Raw genomic sequence first — 18,160 nt, 5'->3', positions numbered from 1 at the left:
TAAAGCATCAACCTGGAATTCGTAGGTTGCTGGTTCAAATCCCCAGGCTTGTCTGGTCAAGGCACATATGGGGGTTGATGCTTCCTGCTCCTCTCTCTCTCTCTCTCTCTCTCTCTCTCTCTCTCTCTCTCTCTCTCGCTCTCCCCTCTTTAAAATGAACAAATAAAATCTTAAAAAAAGATGTTGTAAGGTGTCACCAGTTCATATTGAACTGAATATGCTCTGAATTTTCTTGCATTCTACTTCATGTTTTTTTGTTGTTGTTGTTTGTTTGTTTGTATTTTTCTGAAGCTGGAAACGGGGAGGCAGTCAGACAGACTCCCACATGTGCCTGACCGGGATCCACCCGGCACGTCCACCAGGGGGTGATACTCTGCCCATCTGGGGCATCGCTCTGTCGCAACCAGAGCCATTCTAGCGCCTGAGGCAGAGGCCATGGAGCCATCCTCAGCGCCTGGGCCAACTTTGCTCCAGTGGAGCCTTGGCTGCCGGAGAGGAAGAGAGAGACAGAGAGGAAGGAGAGAGGGAGGGGTGGAGAAGCAGATGGGCCCCTCTCCTGTGTGCCCTGGCCGGGAATCAAACCCGGGACTCCTACACGCCAGGCCGATGCTCTACCACTGAGCCAACCGGCCAGGGCCTCTTCTTCATGTTTTATAATACCTCCCCAGCTATCTTGTTGCCGCAGCAATGGACGGCAAAACAACACCTACATCCCTCCCCAAAGCCCTGTGCTGCCTCCAGCACCATTTACTTCTACAAACAAGATTTCTGCATCATCCTGACTCTACCCAGCCGAATTCTTTCTTTTCCTTTTGAGGTATGACTCTCATGACCTTGTGGTTAGTAAGAGTAAGCTCTTCCTTGAAGAACATTTTTAGAATGACGAATGACACTTGAAGGGAATAGAATATAATTTAGGCTGATCTATCTCAAAGGCCAAAACCCTGCGAGTAGCACTGTGCATGACTTGTATTTTACTGTGGTGCAGGACAGAGACCTTGCTGCAAGCAGAGCCTGTCTGGGGCTCGGTCCCGGCTGTAACCTTAGCAGTGCACTCTTCCAGGGCGATCCACATTGCTTGTATCCAGAATGTGAGCACCTAGGTCTTGGTCTCAATAAATGTTAGTTCAGTGAATGAGGCCATGGAGCAAACAGCTAGGTTGTCCGGTTCAGTCTCTGCACCTTGGAAACGTTCCTTTGAGGCTTCTCCATCTCTAGAAATGTGTTCTCCCTGTGGTGGCCCCTATCTTCTCACTCTTTGTAGCTGCCTGGGAGTCTCACGCACTGAAGTGGTTTGAGCTATCATCTATTTATTGGTAAATCCTAAGTTTGAAATGTATAGCCTCTCTGTACATTTCCTCCCCCCTCCCATCCACTCTCTCCACTACTCTTGTGGTCCATAATAACAGACCCTTTACCTTCCCAGGAAGAATTCAAGGTTACCTCAATAATCCTTAAACTCCTGAAAACCACTGTGCATTCTAAGTTTTCCTGTTAAACACATATAGAAGAGAGAGTAGAGAAAAAACAAAACCAGAACCTAAACTTAAACAAACACAGAACAAACAAACGAAAGCCAGGTCCCTGTGAGATCTTCAGCGAGGGGCTCTTCGGCGTCCTCTCTAGTCTTCAGTTCTGCCAGTTCTTCCTGCAGCAAACAGCCTCTCGGATCAGCGACTCCCCCCCCATTCCTCCTTCCCACCTTCAGCATCAGTCCTTCGATTTACTACAGCAAAATCTCCTGCTTTGGTTTTTTGTTTGTTTGTTTTCTCTGTTTTGTTGCAGATGCGTCTTCCTCGAAATCTGTTTTTTTTTTTTTTTGTCTTGCTCTTTCCTTTCTTTGGAGATAAGTATGGAGTGGCTCCACTTTGTGTCCGAGTTTATGTGTGGTCGGTCTCCCTCCAGGCACTTGAGGCTGCCACCTAAGGGCCTTGTGTCACGTGGCAGCCCTGCCTCCAGCCTCGAAGACCCACCTCTAGGCCTGTGTGTCCTCACACACAGCCACTCGCCCCATGTGTGCTAGAACCACTGAAACTTGTCTTGAAGGCCCAAGGTTTGAATTGTATGTGTTTTTAATTGATTGGCATTTAAATTTAAAAACTGAAGGAGTTTTGTCAATGTGGATGTGTATATTAACAGAAAATGATTTGGGGCATTTGATTCAGTTACTGGGAGATATTTAGGCTATGTCTGGAACAACTTGAGTATGTGAATTCATCTTTTCATTTGTAAGTTTTATAATATCTAAATGCAGATCAAATATTTCTGATTAATTTAGTATCCAAATTAAGATATTTTGTGTGAAATGCACTTTAGCTTTCAGAGACTTAGTATTGGTCAAAGAATGGAAAATATCTCATTAATATTTTTGTATATTGAGTGCATATTGAAATAATAACATTTTGGATATATTGAGTTAGATAAATGTATTTTTTAAATGAATTTAATCTGTTGCTACTGCTTTTCAAATGAGGCTACTAGAAAAATTTAAATGATATGTTTGACACACATTATATTTCTATCAGACTGCCATTCTAGAATAATGGGGCCATTTTTCCATTCTCTCCTTCTTTCAACTTAGGTTTTTCTAGGGCAGGCTAAATTTTTAATATTTTCTATAACCCCTGCATCTTCATAAATAACTCATACTTGTTAGATAATCTGTTCAAATGAGTGGCTTAGAGAATATGACCCAGGCTTCCACCCCCCTTCAAGTGTTTTCCAATGTTGTTCTTCACATTTGGAACATCCTTGTTTTCTTTTCCAAAGTCTACATAACCTCTGGGTTTATCAGGTGACCTATCCTACTCCACTCCTGTGCCATCCTTGACCGTTTGCCATGGGGTGATGTCTCCTGTTTCTCAATTCCCAGAACACCCAGAGCGAATTTCCACACATTCAAACTGATTGCAACACTCCATACCGTTGTACATTTTTCTGACTTCTTAACATGTAAATTTTCCTTTCTCGTCTAGAAAGTTCAGTCACTTGAATCAAGCATTATACTCTTTCCTTCCTTTGATATGTTTACCAGATCTAAGCAACTATTTTTTTTTATTTGAGCAACACAAAGGCTCAGTAAGGGTCAGTTGATTAATAGCTCAGTGTAGGAAAATTTCATATAGGTGAAATTGTACCCTTACTGAGCTGTGAAATATTTCATTGATTATTTTATTTAATTAAAGGAATATGTTTACATTTTTGGAAGATGTGCTATAGTGGAAATAGAACTTGCGGGCCTGACCTGTGGTGGTGCAGTGGGTAAAGTGTCAACCTGGAACACTGAGGTCGCCAGTTCAAAACCCTGGGCTTGCCGGGTCAAGGTACACATGGGAGTTGATGCTTCCTGCTCCTCTCTCTCCTCTCTAAAATGAATCAATAAAGTCTTTAAAAATTACAAAAGAAAAAGAACTTGCCCTAGAGTCAGCAAACTAAGACTTGAGTTTCAGCTCTGCCTTTCTGGGCACCTGACCTTGAACAAGTGCAAGGTCACTTTCCAGGACTGATTTTCTGCATCTGGAAAACAGTTAGTGTAGGTAATCTCTAAAGTATGTTGCAAATCACATATTTTATAAGTGTGACGGAAACCTTTCTCAAATGCCTTACACACTACTACAAATTTTTAAAAATAGAACATGTTGAGCAGAAATTAGCATTTTTAAAAATGTCAGAGTCATTATTAAGGATGCTAGTTATTATGCACTGACAATGTAACACAGCTAAGGGGTTACTGTGATGTGTGTGACTGCTTACTTTTCAGAGCATGTGGTTTTTATTTTTTAATTAACATCTGCCCCTTAATTTCCTCTCTTGATGTCAGACTGTCACCATTCACTTGTTGCCAATGCCAGTCCTGCCTATATTAATAGCTTCTCTGTCTTCATCTCACCTACTATGGGACTTTTGAGGTGATGTGGGGAAGCCCAGTAATGTTAAGCTAGTTTGACTTATGTCTGAAACTGGTCATTTAGTTCCTCAGCAGCCGTTCATTGGGTGCTGGGTCCTGTGTGTGAGACACAAGGTGGTACGGGGGCTGAGGAAGAAATAATTTATAAGCCATCTTAATAACTTTGGGGGACGTCACAATTTCAAAAGTCTCTGAACTTTAGTGCAGGGCTTCTGCAGGCTTTTTTCTTTACTTCTCAGTTTTCAGTCCCTTTACTGATGGCTGAGTTTCCTAGACAAGTTAGCTATAGATAATAGAGGGCTTAATAAGGAATAATGGTTGATCAACACAGGAATATGTAGAGGGACAAGTCAGACAAGAGAAAGTCCAGAAATCGACTCCATGTATATATAGGACCTGGGTGCATGCAGAATTTGTTTCCCACGAGAGAGAGAAAAGGATGGGTTATTTAGTGCCTCACTTAATTCTTACGATAAGCTTGTGAACCAGGTAACATCATTCTCCGTAATGTAGAGATAAATTACGGAGAGTAATTTATCAATAAAAAAAAAGAGTCAGAGACTTGCCCAAAGTGTCAATGGTATATCTGGGGGAAGGCAATCTGTTGTCTTTGGTCTGTTCCTACCAGTCCTCAATGCTGGGTCACTTCATGTGTTAGATGGCCTTTACCATCCCTAGTGGTCAAAGGAAGCAAATAGAAAAGTAGTTTCCAACCATGATTAATTTTACCCACTAGGGTGAAATATTTGGAGACATTTTTGGTTTTCACAGCTGGAGAAGAGGGGATGCTTTTGTCTCCAGTGGGTCGTGACTGGGGATGTTGCTAAATGTCCTGCAGCACAGGACAGCTCCCAAGAATGATCTGAGCCTAAATTTCAGTAGTGCCAAGATTAAGAAACCTTATAATAGAAAAAAGAAAGCCCTTGGTTTTTCACTACTGATCTTTCTGGATTGTAGTTTTGAACATAACATTCTCCTCCTGTGCATCTTTCAATAGCTTCCTTCTGCCCACATGGCTTTCCTTGTATCCTGAGCACTGTGATCCCATCAGCTTCAACTCAGTAACTCTCCACTCTCACATGTTCCTCCTCCTGACCATAAAGTCCACTCCCCCTTATGCTTCTCAAATGCTTTTTATTACTTTCTCCTTGTTCCAGAAACTAGAAACTCCCATTCTTAACAATGTGATCAGATTAAAGAAAACATTCATCTAAAGGGTGCCTACCCGAGTACTGATCTGGGTTGGATTAAAATAAATAATTTCTTTGAAGTCTATCTTTTTCTTGGTCACACCATACTAAAGCGAGAAACAAATGGGAGGAAGGTATAAAAAAAAGCTGCTCATGCTTGAGAGGACCTGGAAACCTTTCATTTTATATTTCCTATGGAAATGCCAATAAAATCTAAAGATTTGCTACATGTCTATAGAAGACATTATTAATGTTTGCCATCAAGATTTCTGATCCTCTTTTTATGGGAGTGAGGACACATGCCCTCTTGAAGTTAAGAGTAGGCATGCCATGTGACTGAAATGTGAGTTATGGATGAAAGCCAGTTTGTGATTTTCCATGCTTTCTTCCTAGGCCACAGCCATCGTGGGAGTGTACATTGGTGTGGGGAAACCGTAAAATGGAAACTGCACCAATGCATGAAGATACACAATTCTGTTTAGTCTCCCAGAGCTGCTAAAGACATCGTATGAGTAAGAAATCATCTTTTGTTATGCTACACCCCTGAGAATTTTAGAATTATTACTGTAGTACATTCTAACTTATCCTATCTAATACATCCAAGTTAATTAGCAAGGACTTTGAAATTCTTGGACCCCAAAAATTCTGGGGTAGTCCTTCTGCCTTGGGAATCAAAGCATATTAATAACTCACATACATATTCATTAACACTGATTTATGCAATTCTGATTAACACTGAGGTCCTAGAGAGATGTTTGTCTCTCTAAAACTCCATGACTCTGCAATAAGCACCAAATGTTCTCATATATACTTGTTGGGGCTGTGTGTGAAGGAATATTTTTTTAGGCTTTGGAAATATACTTTATGTCTGAAATGATTTCTGTTGGCATTAAAATATGTCCTGAATTGTGACATCTCAAGCTTGATGACTTTTACCTGCTTATTATATAAATTTTATTATGTAAGATATAATATAAATTTTAGTTTCCTGAATTTCTAAGTTAGAACTTGTGAAAATTCTAGGACAGTGGTATGCAACCTCTCCCTCTTCTCTTCCACACACTTCACTCTGTCTTTCTCCCTAATTTGAATCAGTGCCATGTCATTATTTCTGTGACCTGATGGAAATAGTATACCTTTCTTTTTTTTTCTAAGTTAAGGATCCAGAGACTGAAGACCAATCTTTCAAAGTTGTCATGAGTACTCTTGTAACATTACTTTATACTTACAATCCAATGTGATTTTTACCAACCCCTTTCTCTAAGTGTATCCATTTAAACTAGCATATTTACTATTGCACTTATTTACTTACTCAAAAGTATTTATTTACTTTATAGTAATCCTATAACTTCATTGAGTGAGCTCCAACTAGAAACCAAGGGTCAGCTGCCTGGGAGTCCCTAGTTCTTTCTACCTTATGGGAATCGGGTCTCCTTTTTCTCTGCTGTCAAGTAACTGCTCTGAGATACAATCCCTGAGGTGGTAGAAAACCCAACATGCTGACCAAGATGTCTGGGCAGTTCTGTGCCTCTGATTTCTTGTGGTTCATTGACACTATGGCCTGTTTCCCTCTTGCCCCGGAACCACGGTGGCCAGTGTCTTCTGTCCACATCAGCTATGCTCTCTCCATGTCTGTTCCACGTCTGGTTTGGAGCACTGCTGTACACTAGCACGGAGTGCTACTGTAATACATTTTTTTGGAAGAATTGGGGACATTGAAGGACATCACAACTCAGAATAGTCAAGACAAGCCATGTAAAACTGAATCACAAGCACCTCAGTACTCAGGAGTCCCGTGGCCATGCCCATCACTGGGAGTTGCTCAGTGGACATCTTTCTTTTCAGACTGCATCATGTCACTGTGATTCTGGGCTCTCTCCTTTTCACATTCTCCTCACATATCCCCCTCCTTCCTTTCCCAGGCCGTCACTCCCTGTTAAACTCACTTCTCACTTCACCCGACTCCTTTGAAACCATAATTACTGTTACTCTACTATGTACTACAATTGGACTTTCCCAATCTTTAACCCCTGGTCCTGCTTTTTCATCTTATAAACTCCAGCCAGACATTTGGCCAAACCAAGGCCATGTACTCGGGTAGGCACCCTTTAGATGAATGTTTTCTTTAATCTGATCACATTGTTAAGAATGGGAGTTTCTAGTTTCTGGAACAAGGAGAAAGTAATAAAAAGCATTTGAGAAGCATAAGGGGGAGTGGACTTTATGGTCAGGAGGAGGAACATGTGAGAGTGGAGAGTTACTGAGTTGAAGCCGATGGGATCACAGTGCTCAGGATACAAGGAAAGCTCTTGGGAAGGACCATGTGGGCAGAAGGAAGCTATTGAAAGATGCACAGGAGGAGAATGTTATGTTCAAAACTACAATCCAGAAAGATCAGGCTGGCTTTGGTCAGAGGGCCATAGTCAGAGTGGAGTCAGGAAGAACAGTTATGACTTTTATTCTAAAAAGAAATTTAAATGCCTGGACTGTGGCAGGGCAGGGATAACAGAGTGAAATGGATGTGAGAGCTATTGAGGAGGTGGAATTGAGGGGCTTGGCAGCTGCATGGGCAGATGAGTCATTGAGAGGACGCACCTGGCTGGAGCAGTTCAGGGGTAATGATGCAGCCTTCGAGGTAAGGAAACAAGGAAGGAAGAGCCCTTTGGGGGAACAGTGAGGGAAATAATGGATTTAGTTATGGCAATGGTTAGCTTGAGGTATCAGTTACACTCTCATGAAGATATTGATTAGACCGCTGTAGACCCACAGCTGCAGGCACCACAGATTTAGCATACTTGCTTTGAAATATTCTTGAGGGTCATGACAGTCCTAAGGTACAAACAAATTAAGAGGTGAAAAATTGGTGAAGAATGAATTACGTAGCCCTGGCTGGGTATCTCAGTGGGTAGAGTGTCGTCCTGGCATGTCAAGGTCACAGGTTTAACCCCAGGTCAGGGCATATATGAGAAGCAACCAATGAATGTGTAAATAAGGGAAACAACTAAGTGGAACAAAAGGTTGATGCTTCTCTCTCTCTTTCTCCTCCCCACCTCTCTCTCTCTCTTCCTCTCTCATATCAATGGGAGAATTAAAAAAAAAAAAAGAACAAGTCATGAAGCCTGTGAGCAAGACTCATCTACTTTTGGGGGTATTAGGAAAATTTCTGGAAGGGTGGGCTCAAAGACAGAGAGAGATGTAGTGGTTTGTAGGGTGAGAAGAAGGGATGATGAATACAATGTAATTTTAAGCATATGGAGTTTGAGTGAACAGAAAGACATATAAAAGCTACTAAGAAGTCAAGACTGGACTTTGGGTGTGATCAGGACTGGAGCTGTAGGTTAGGGAGATATAGGAGAAGTCTCATCCATTTTACCCAACCCCATTTTGCCTTTGATATCTTAGCTCCGTTAAGTGGGATGGAGCTGAGAAGCAGACCCTAGCATTTTGAGTTTGTTCTACATTCTACAAGGCACCCTGTCAAAATTTGCAGAGGCAGGTTGTTCTTGAACAATCTGCAAAGTGATCGAGGTAAGTAATGAACTTGGGAAAGAGGGTGAAATCTAACCCATATCAGCAGAATTATATCTTTATGTGCCATGGATGAAAAAGAAGGATGGTATTTGAAGCCAGAAATGTGCTAAATTTTCACTTCTGACACTTTAATGTTTTTCTTATTTTAACTTGAGTGGTGTCTACGCAATGCTCCCCTTCCTCCCCCCCAAAACTTGGCAGTCATTTCTTCTTCCTAACACAACTCTGCCTCCACCCACTGCCCCGCCCCGCCCCATGTACACACCCAAAACAATATTCCTAGGTCATTTAACTCAGAGGCATTTCCAAATGTAATTTTTTTATTGGTAAAGAAACACATGATGATCATTTAAAATATTGAGTGGTGAAAGAAATTCCTGCAGTCTTTAAGACAATAGACTAAACGGGAATCTTATTCTGCAATAACATTTGCTGGCAGCAAGTTTATTGCTGAAATCCAAGTAGCAACTCTGCTTTGGCCCAGCACCATACATACCTGTGGCTAATCGACAGAAAGGTCTTGAAGTCCCTGGCTGATCTGTGCATCTTCTCTCTAGGAATAAAAGTCATTCCCTTAAGGAGAGCACCAACCTGAATCACTTGTAACCAAATCCTCTTGGTGTATACAAAACAGGAGGTTTCTTGGAATCAAAGACACTCAGGAGATCAGCGCCATGGAATGCTAACTGACTCTTTTCCACCAATGCAGACATCTTGACTCAGAATGAAGCTTGGTTGTCATATTGGAATAAAGAGAGTTTATTCAAGTCTTAGCAGTACCTAGATCTGAAAATACCAACATTGGTGCCCTAATTTTTCTAGAATTTCTTGTATTCATTTCATACTGAATTATTTCTCCCTCTGAAACATATTTCCAAGGACTGTGGTAGAAACCACTGCCTGGTGACTTTAAAGGAAGGGGTTGACTGACTGAAGGCCTGTACATTTCTTGGGTTGTTTGAATGCACTTTAGCTTAGAAAACAAAAGAGAGCGCCATATACAGTTACCTGACATCTTAACTCACCAGCATATCCTCTAGGCACATTGATTCAGCTTGGCCCCAAGTGAATTTTCCTCACCCCATAGTGTTGTTTCTTCTCCCACATCCCTGTCCTGATGGATAGTACCACCACCTCCCAGACACCTGACCGAGAAGGATGGGAGCTATCTAAGACTTCTCCTGCTTCTTCACTAGTCTCCAAATTCTCTTGATTCTATCTCTTCAGTCTCCTACTGTAATTCTCTCCTTGCTTTCCCAACACTTTCATTAAGGTCCCCAGGTCTTTCCCATGATAGCAGCTACCCCATTTTCTTAGCCTTCACCAAGGCACTTAAAACATTGCCTTGCTGTGATGTTATCTTAATGTCTGTCTTTGCTATCAATCTGGGAGCACCTTAAGGAGGATCCATGGTCCATTTATTTTTGACCCTAGCACCTTAACATGCCACAACAGAGAAGAAGACACGTCATGTAGCCATAGTCCCAAGCTTTCAAGGACATCACAGGGAAGTTAAAAGGACAGGAAGCCACAGAGCTCTTCCTCTTATTGTCCATTTTGCCCTTTTCTTTGTATTTCCTACAGACTGGAGTCTTTAGAGCTCTTTTATTTTTCCTAGTAGGTACCAGTGCTGTTGGCCTGGGGACATAGTGTTAATAAAATGTACAGGAGGGTTGGCTGTATTAACTGTGCGAGGGGCCAGTGGTCACTTTAGACTTACAAGAGTTTAGAAATCATGATCGTGCACCAGAGCTATGTTTTTCAAGCTTTCAAAATTATGATCCCAGGAGGATATACAGTTTTTGTTATGATCCAGTACACTTAAACATGAAACATTGCAGTGAATCTGAGATATACATACATTTAAGAAAGATAGATAAAAATTAGGAAGAGAATTCTTTTTCAACAAGCTTATTCTAGCTCAGGGCTGTGGTAGCTATAGCCCCTCAAGACAGCATAGGACACAGGGTGGGAACCCATCCAGGAAGGGACACCCTTCCATCTCAGGGCCAGTAGCCCCCACCCACATCTGCTCAGACTGTGACAATGTGTGCACAGCAGTTCACCTCATACTCACACCTCTGCCGTGTGGGAGGAAGCCAGAGTTCCAGAGAGAGCCCACGCAGACACGAGGACAATGTACACACTCCACATGGACAGTGGCCACCATCTGGGATTCATTTTCTTTCTCATCAATATTAGAAAGAAACGATGTTGAATGAAAAAAAGACATTATTTGCTTTTGTGTAGATGAAGACAGGAAATGCAGCTCAGTTTTGACTTTCCCAAGAGCTGAATACAGCTGCCTAATTAATAGAGCATGAACTCATACTGAAACAACCTATGACCGTTTGGTCCCAGCAACTTTGGGTGCAGGGATTTGGAAGCCTGCACTATGGCTTGGCCATTTGAGAATGCTTCCAAAAGCCACACTGGGGATCAGTCTAATCAGTGTGGTGCTTCTGCTTTGGCAATTTCCACTGCTGTGGTTGTTCACTGTGCATATTGAACTGACTGACAATTAGTAGCTGAGTGTGTAAACAAAACCCATGCAGAATTTAAATCCCTCACTAATGTGTCGTGATGTTTCTCTTTTTTCTTTTTAAATTTTTTTTTAAATTTTATTTATTCATTTTAGAGAGGAGAGAGAAAGGGAGAGAGAGAGACAGAGAGGGAGAGAGAGAGGAGAGAGAGACAGAGAGAGAAGGTGGGGAGGAGCTGGAAGCATCAACTCCCATATGTGCCTTGACCAGGCAAGCCCAGGGTTTCGAACCAGCAACCTCAGCATTTCCAGGTCGACGCTTTATCCACTGCGCCACCACAGGTCAGGCGTGATGTTTCTCAAGAAAACACTGTTGTTTGTATTCCATTGGATTCCACTTGCAAAAATATTGTTTGGTATTTTCACAACCATGCGAGAGGGGAAAGGAGAAAATTAGAGATCAGTGCAGATGTAAAAAGGCCAAAATGGCAAGTGCTATAACTTTCAAATATGTCTTAAGCCAAGTTTAAGTAAAATTATTTGCTTATTTAGTTAATTAAAACATTTATATCTTATTCCCCAAGCAGGTACAGAATATATTGTATATAGGTTCAATGCAAAAAGAGATTTCAGTGAGTCATTATCTATTTTTGATACTGTATTTGTTTCCTAGTGCTATTGTAACAAAGTACCAAAGAGTGGTTTAAAACAATAGAGATTTATTCTCTCACAGTTCCGGGTACTAGAAGCCTGAAATCAAGATGTCAGCAAGGCCATGCTCTCTCGAAGGTACTTAGGAGAGGATCTTTCTTTGCCTCTTGCTAACTTCTGGTAGTTGCTGATAGCCCTTGGCCTTCTTGGCTTGTAGATACATCAGTCCAATGTCTGCCTTCGTCTTCACATGGCATTTTCCCTATGCTTCTCATCTTTACATGGTGTTCTTCTCTTGATGCCTTTCAATCCAGATGGATAGTGTTTTCTCTGGTACAAAATTCTCTCAAAAATTTGTCAGTCTCATGGGAGTCTGCACAATTAGACATGAATATTCTCTACAGATTCTTTCTGGATAATGCCACCTCTGTGCCTGGATTATGCCAAGGTGGCTAATTGGATTCATTAGTCATATCTAAATAGAATGAGAATTTTCCAAATAAAGTGCTGGTTTCTATTTGCTTAACAATTTTCTCAATTTCTCCCTTTCCTTCAATTTTATTATAAGCAGCAAGAAGAAACCAGGCAAAGCCTTCCACATTTTCTTTGGGACTCTTTTCAAATATCAAGTTCATCTCTTGCAAGTTCTACTTTCCATAAAACTCTATGACCCAATTCAACCAAATTCTTTGCCGCTTTCTAAGAAAGATTGCATTTTTTCCAGTGTCCAGTAACATTTCCCTCATTTCCATCTGAGACCTCCCCAGAAGCACTCTTTTTTTTTCTTTTTCTTTTTTTTTTTTTTTTGTATTTTCCTGAAGCTGGAAACGGGGAGGCAGTCAGACAGACTCCCGCATGCGCCCGACCGGGATCCACCCGGCACGCCCACCAGGGGGTGATGCTCTGCCCATCCAGGGCGTCGCTCTGTCGCGACCAGAGCCACTCCAGCGCCTGGGGCAGAGGCCAAGGAGCCATCCCAGCGCCCGGGCCATCTTTTGCTCCAATGGAGCCTTGGCTGCAGGAGGGGAAGAGAGAGACAGAGAGGAAGGAGAGGGGGAGGGGTGGAGAAGCAGATGGGCGCTTCTCCTGTGTGCCCTGGTCGGGAATCGAACCGGGACTTCCACACGCCCGGCCGACGCTCTACACCGAGCCAACCGGCCAGGGCCCCCAGAAGCACTCTTAATGTTCATATCTCTACCCGCATCCTGTTCAGGATGGTGTATCGCATTCTCTGAGATAACAGATTTTTTTACTGAGTTCCACACTTCCATCTTAGCCTTGACCAGAATCATCTCCAATGCCCATATTCCTGCAAACATCTCTCTCTTCCAGGCAACTAGGCTTTTAATCAAGCTCCTTAGAATCCCCCAATTCCAAGCCCATTGCCATATTCAGATGTTTGTTACAGCAGTACCCCACTTCCAAGTACTGGAGTCTGTATCAGTCAGGGGTCTTCAAAGAAACAGAACTAATGCAATATATACAAATTTATTTATCTATATCTGTATCCATATCTACATCTGTATTCATATCCGCACACGTACATATATGTATATGAATAGATTTATTTTGAGGAATTGGTTCACATGTTTGTAGTTGCTGGCAAGTCCAAAATTTGTAGGGCCGTCTGGCAGTATGGAAACTCAGGCAAGAGTGTATGTTATAGTCTCAAGGCAGAATGACGTTGCCTTTGAGGAGCCTCAGTATTTGTTTTTAAGGCCTTCAATTGATTAGTTGAGACCCAACCACAAGTAGAGGGTAGTCTTTTTTACTTAAAGTCAACTGACTATAGATGTTAATCTTACCTATGAAAGACCTTCTCAGCAACATCTAAATTCACTTTTGATTAAAAAACTGTGTACTGTACCCTAGCCAAGTTGATAAATAAAACTAACCATCACACTTCCAAAGTTAGATTCTATCATAAATTATCAATGACTATCTGATTCTTTGTAAAACTCAGTGTTTTCTACTTATGCTTTTATTTATGTTTTTTAAAATTTATTGTGTTTACATGCTTTCAAGTATCCCACTCAATATAACACCCAATATAGCACTGCATCATGCCCCCCCACCCCATGCAAAGTCTTACCACTCCCAATCCCCCTGTGCTCCCCTCCCCCTACCTCTACTCTGCCCCTTTCCCTCTGGTTATTGCTACCCTATTATCTGTATATATGTATGTTATGTGTGTATATATATATTTAGCAAGTGAGAGAGAGACAGAGAGACAGAGATAGACAGGAAGGGAGAGAGATGAAAAGCATCAACTCTTCATTGGGGCACCTTAGTTGCTCATTGATTGCTTTCTCATATGTGCCTTGACTGGAGAGCTCCAGCTGAGACAGTGGCCCCTTGCTCAAGATAGCAACCTTGGGCTCAAGCCAATGACCTTTGGTTCAAGCTAGCAACCATGAGGTCATGTCTGTGATCCCACTCTCAAGCTGGCAACCCTGTGCTCAAGCTGGTGAACCTGCCCTCAAGCCAGTGACCTCAAGGTTTCAAACCTGGGTCCTCAGTGCCCCAGGCTGATGCTCTATCCATTGCACTACCACCTAGTCAGGCTGTATATATATATTATATAAATATGTTTTAAACTTTCTGCTTAGCCAGCTGTATCTTGTATAGCAGATCTTCAAATAATGTAATTTCGTTATGATGTTGGTGAGATGCTGTTGGAACTTAACTCTTGTTTATGTCAATCTACATGTGGTAAAATTAGTTTCATCATACATTGCTTTGCTTAACGTCACAGAACCTGTTGATGAAGTTAAATGAGGACTTTAACTGTATTTGTTTTATTTTATATCCTTGCTTTGTAATATATATAATTTTGAAAATGCTAGGTATTAAATGCTCTTCTCTTGAGTATTATACCTCTATGTAAGACATACTGCTTATTTTTTATATTAAGAAAAGTGTTTTGAATTTAAAATTTTCTTTAATGAAATTGAATTCTCTATCAGAGGAAGTTTTCACACCCACTTACATTATATGGTGCAGCATATCATGCAAATCACAGGGTTACGTGCTTGCTCGCTGAGCACTTAGAGTATTAAGAAACACAAGTGTGGATGCAAATGATGGAGGAAGTGCTTGGCCGCTCATTGGAATTACAGGGAGAGCTTTTTTAAAAATCCCGGATCAATTAAATCAGAAGGTCTAGGGGTGATAATTAGGAGCCAGTTTTCTTCTAAGTTTCCCCAGATATTGTGGTTTAAAAATATATCCATAAATTCTTTGATATTCCTTTTCTTAATAGGTAAAAATTTCCTTCCTTCTTGAGAGTGACTTGTTTCTAATGAGCATGTATGGCAGCAGTGACCTCCAAAGCTAGGTGATACATACATACAAGAGAGGAAGCCTTCCTTCTGGTTTTGGGAGAAGCCAGCTACCATGGCCATGAGGACATTCAACCAACCCTATAGAGTCCCATATTGTGAGGAACTGAGTCCTTTATGGTTAATTTTATGTGTCAACGTGACTAGGCTGCAGGGTGCCCAGACATTTGGTCAAATATTATTCTGGGTGTGTCTGTGAAGGTGTTTCTTGGTGAGATTAACATTTGAATGGGTAGACTAAGTGCAGAAGATTGCCCTCCCTAATGTGGGTGGGCCTCATCCAATCAATTGAAGACCTAAACAGAACAAGACTAAGAGAGAACTCTTCTTGTCTAAGTCCTTGAGCTGCAACATCATTCTTTTCCTGCCTTCTTACTTGAATGGGAACATCTGTTTTTTTGTGTGTGTGTATTTTTTTGAGGGGGGTCTCAAACCTGCTGGCTTTTGTACTAGCACTGACACCATTAGCTCTCCTGGTTCTCATACTTCTGAACTTGGACTGGAACTACACCATCAACTGTCTTGGCTCTTCAGTTTGCTGATTTCAGATCTGGGACTTCTCAATCTCCACAATCATGTAAATCAACTTGTTATTTTATATGTATTTAGATTCTTTTGGTTCCCTTTCTGGAGAACCCTTACTAATACAGCCTTCAGCCAATAGCCACGTGAGAGTCATCCTGGAAATCTCAGTGAAGCCGAGATGGTGGCAGCCTCAGGTAACATCTGGACTGAAACCTTCTGAGAGCTGCTGAGCCAACCACTAATTAAGCTACTCCAAAATTCCTGATCCACAGAAACTGTGGGAGATAAATGCTTGTTGTTTTAGGATTGTGTGGTAATTTGTTATATAGCAATAGATTACTACCACATTAAGTGATTTTAATATGCAGTCAAACTTAAAGAGCACTGCCTTACTCTTCTGTCAGTAAATATCATGAAGATCAAAGGGGTCTTGACCACTTATTTGTATTATAAGGGACCTGTTCTGATGTCTAGCTGAAGCGACAGATCTGTAGTGCTACCACTTCTTTGCTTTTTGATATTTTCCAGTTTTTTCTTTATATCCATTAGTGAGCTTCATACCTGAACCCTATAACATTGACATGGCTCTCTCCTTTGTGCACTCTGAAATCCCGCAGTTCCCAGGTCCAATAATTCTGTTACTTCATATTTGGGTATAGACATCTTTGTGTTTGGGATAGGTTAAAGGCCCTGTGAAAGACATAATATTGTTATAAATTTCTGTGCTGGTTTGAATCTTTCCTCTTGGTCTTCAGAGTAAAATTCCATAGGAAAAATAATAGAAGACACTAGACATAAATTTCATCAATTTTCTTGTCATCAAACTACTTTCATATGCAATCTTGCCTCTCCTCCGGCTGTTATTCTTGAAGAATGATGTCCTTTTTTTCTCAGACTAATATTTCCATCTGTGCTCTGAACCATATTATCTCCTCCTTTCCTCAAGGGCTGGTCTGCATCTTCTCTGCTCCCTCTCTTCTGGCTTTCTTCCATTGAAACTGCTCATGATTTAAGACCCTTAAAGATTGAACTCTTTCCCCAGCTGAACTGCAGTCTCCTAGAAGGCAAGGGCAGAGTGTCTTGCTAATAAAGAATCATTGAATAGCCTGACCAGGCGGTGGCGCAGTGGGTAGAGCATCGGACTGGGATGTGGAAGGACCCAGGTTCGAGACCCTGAGGTCTCCAGCTTGAGCGCGGTCTCATCTGGTTTGAGCAAAGCTCACCAGCTTGGACCCAAGGTCGCTGGCTCAAGCAGTGGGTTGCTCAGTCTGCTAAAGGCCCACGGTCAAGGCACATATGAGAAAGCATTCAATGAACAACTAAGGTGTCGCAACGAAAAAACTAATAATTGATGCTTCTCATCTCTCTGTTCCTGCCTGTCTGTCCCTATCTATCCCTCTCTCTGACTCTCTCTCTGTCTCTGTAAAATAAATAAATAAACAAAAACAAATTCATTGAATATATGAGTGAATGCATTAATTTTGAAATATTCTAAAATATTTAATGGACAATAGTTAGTCTTTGTCAATGTCTACCCCAAAATTTGTATTTTCTTTTGTTGAAAAAGAAAACTTAGATGAAAGTTAGAGCCTCTTCTTCAGAGGCATGGTAAAACAAGCTACAAATGTATTACTTTTTTTTTTGTATTTTTCTGAAGCTGGAAATGGGGAGAGACAGTCAGATAGACTCCCGCATGTGCCCGACCGGGATCCACCCGGCATGCCCACCAGGGGGCGATGCTCTGCCCACCAGGGGGCAATGCTCTTCCCCTCCGGGGCATCGCTCTGTTGCAACCAGAGCCACTCTAGCGCCTGGGGCAGAGGCCAAGGAGCCATCCCCAGCGCCCGGGCCATCCTTGCTCCAATGGAGCCTCGGCTGTGGGAGGGGAAGAGAGAGACAGAGAGGAAGGAGAGGGGGAGGGGTGGAGAAGCAGATGGGCGCTTCTCCTGTGTGCCCTGGCCGGGAATCGAACCCTGGACTTCTGCACGCCAGGCCGACGCTCTACCACTGAGCCAACCTGCCAGGGCCGTCAAATGTATTACATTTAAAATGGAGATATGTCTGATTGGTAATCAACTGTCAATTTGGCAACCTAATGACCACTTGACAGCATTTGAAGCATCATACTAAAACTGAGAAGCTGGAGATCCAAGAACTCTTTCTCTTATTGCTACCTGAGTCTTCTTGACTTCTCTTTATTCTGCAAATTCAAAAAGGCATCCAAAGAGCCTGATGAAGTTTTCCCTAGGATGAGAACCACTGTAGCAGGTAGCTACTGTTCCTCTCAGTCACACCCTTTATTACACTGTCCGTTTAGAATGTAAACTACAAATCAATTTCATTGGATTTTTCTGTCACACCCAATATTGTGCCTATTCTCTCTTCACTATACAGGCTTTTCCTGGAAGAGTTCATTGACTACCATGACTTAGGAAGGTTCAGCAAGACACAGCGGAAAGAACATGGACTTTGGATTTAGTGAGGGTTAGTTGAATCCTGGTTTTACCGCTTATTAGCTATGTGGCTTTTGGTA

The 18,160-nt window shown here is 41.8% G+C and overlaps 1 long non-coding RNA gene across 1 annotated transcript in view; it reads left to right on the top strand.

Annotated features, from left to right (window-relative positions):
* The first annotated feature begins 2,018 nt into the window (after positions 1–2,018).
* LOC136385553 (uncharacterized) overlaps positions 2,019–18,160 on the top strand; it is a 36,299-nt gene continuing 20,157 nt past the window's right edge. Inside the window, exons 1-2 of the long non-coding RNA XR_010747842.1 lie at positions 2,019–2,053; positions 5,491–5,609. This is a non-coding gene — a long non-coding RNA (uncharacterized lncRNA). The remainder of the gene's footprint in view (positions 2,054–5,490; positions 5,610–18,160) is intronic.

The sequence above is a fragment of the Saccopteryx leptura genome, chromosome X, assembly GCF_036850995.1.
Source record: "Saccopteryx leptura isolate mSacLep1 chromosome X, mSacLep1_pri_phased_curated, whole genome shotgun sequence".
Lineage (NCBI taxonomy): Eukaryota > Metazoa > Chordata > Mammalia > Chiroptera > Emballonuridae > Saccopteryx > Saccopteryx leptura.
Note: the sequence above shows the minus strand (reverse complement) of the source record. Positions and strands in the feature narration are given on the sequence as shown.